Raw genomic sequence first — 2,541 nt, forward strand, 5'->3', positions numbered from 1 at the left:
TGTCTGAAGATACATAGATGGGAAAATTTTAGTGAAAACTGGCAAGCAAATTATTAACTCGTAGGTCTTCTTTAAAAGGAATAATGTTTGTATATCTTGTTAACCAGATACAACATTTTCTGAGCAAATCATTCATAATTCAGTTGTAAAGAAGATAAGAGTCCTCAAACTCCTGTTTTGCTTTTATAGTAAAGTTGGATTTAAAGATTATAATGATTTGAATTATTCAACACCACAGATGTCCTCAGATTGTCACAATTGTTATAATCCAAAGACCTAAATGGAGTGAAAATGAGACCTCTGGCTCCAGAGAAATTACAATGATAAGTCACAAGTATGTAATGGACAGATAAGAGGAAAGAAATAGTGTGAAGATGTGATAGCTGACATGTAGCAAGACAGGATCTGAGAAATGAGTTCTATCAAAATGAAAGATGAAAAAAATGATATATTTTATAGTTACCTACTTTTGCTTTGAAGATTGGATGAGGAAAAGCTATCATCTTCTTGGTTATATTAGGATGCAGGAAGTAGATATTAATCTATAAGTTAATTCAACCATTCCTTTGGCAACCATAATGTGAGGTGCTGCAGACTAGTAGCTGAGAATGCAAGCTCTTGCATGAGAAGATAGCTATTTAAAGCTCTTTCTTCTCTTTCTGGCTGTTCAACATCAGGTGAACATGACTATTTATTTGTTTCAGTTTTCGTATCTATAAATTAAGGATGCCTCCCTGATAGGAAACCACCCTCATAAGATTAGAAGAAAATGGGAAATCAAATATGGAAAGGGCTTTTAGTCCAGTACATAGAACACAGCATGATCTCAATAAGTAAATAATTATTGCCATTTATGAGTTTTTACTGTGTATTAGGTACATTTTATATAACTTATATTGTTTAACATACAAAACTTTAGCTTGGCATAAAATAATTACTATTCTTTTAAAGCTATGGAACCTAAAACCAGAGAACTTATATAATTTGTCCTAGTTTACTTGGAAGTGGTAGATCCTTGAATTGACCTCATAGCTTTCTGACTGCTGTGGTTTGAGTATATCTCTCAAAGTTCATGTGTTGGAAACTTAATCCTCAACGCAATGGTACTGAAAGGTGGGACCTTTAAGGGGTGATCAGATCATGAGGGCTCTGCCTTCGTAAGTGGATTAATGCCTTTTTGTGGAGTATGTTAGTTATTACTGATAAACAGTTGAGTTTCCCCCCCTTCTTCTCGTTCTTTCTTTCACGTGCTTTCTTGCCCTTCCACATTTTACCATGGGATGACATAGCAAGAAGGTCCTCACCAAAGTGATCCCTCGATCTTGTACTTCGTAGCCTCTAGAATAATGAGCCAAATAAATCTCTGTTCTTTATAAATTACCAGTCTTAGGTATTCTGTAACAGCAGCATAAAATAGACTAACACACAACCTTCAAGTCATTAAACTACCATGCCCTTTCTTTTTCTGTGACGTTAATACTACGATTCTACCCTGCATCTCTTCTTTTAAAGACACGATTGCTTTCTCTACAGCTGTTCTTACAAATTATTGAAAACTATATCAGAATACTTTTCTCTCAGGTTTTCTATGTGTTTGTCTTCTTTTCCAGAAACTACATTGACTTTTCTAAAGAAATATAATGGGTCATAACATATTTATCTCACCATTTCACCTACAACAGAACCAACACCCAGGTGCCTAACAGATGTTAAATAAATGGCAAAGTAATATAGCATACATAGGCTATATTTTGCTACGCTGTCATTCAGGCTAAGACCTACACTTACTGCATCTTTTTAACTTCAGTATCTAGAATGTCTACATGAATGAGGAAATATGTGCAGTTTAACTAAATTATAAAGTTATTATAAAGAATATTACTTTAATACTCTCTAATGAAAGAATTGTTTGTAAAGTGTCTTCTCTCATTTAAAATTTCCTCATTTTCCAATAACTGACATGCGACTATCTTTATTTCACTGAAACTTATAGAAATAGAAAAGGAACCATTCTGTCAATCAACACTTGTTTTCTTTTGGGTATAATGATTCTGACGTATAGTAGTTTTGATTAATTTTTGTGTTGTGCTTTTCTCCCTATGTTTAAATTGACTTATCTGATATTCTTACAGAAATCTTATAGAATTACAGTAAAAATAAACCAAACAGGGCCTTTGACCTAACTTATTCAATTTCATATTTGGGTTCTACCACTTGTGTGATACTGTCCTTTCTTGTAGAGCACTGTCAGAATGATCGGGGTCTATTTTAGAGAGAATGAGATGCCTAAGTCACCTATAGTGACAATGAACCACAGTAAAAATTGGTATACACATTCATAATATTTTTGTGTGTGTCTGTGAGAAAAGTTCTCTTTAAAACTTTTCAATCAACTAATCAATAAATCTTTATTTAGTACAGGTTCTATATTAAACACTCTGCTAAATGCTGTTAGAGATACAGAAGTATTTATCACATAGTTTTTACAGTATAAACTTACATTAAACATATGAAACAGATAAAATTACATAAAGACAAAGT

Source organism: Propithecus coquereli, unplaced genomic scaffold (assembly GCF_000956105.1).
Source record: "Propithecus coquereli isolate 6110/MARCELLA unplaced genomic scaffold, Pcoq_1.0 Scaffold986, whole genome shotgun sequence".
NCBI lineage: Eukaryota > Metazoa > Chordata > Mammalia > Primates > Indriidae > Propithecus > Propithecus coquereli.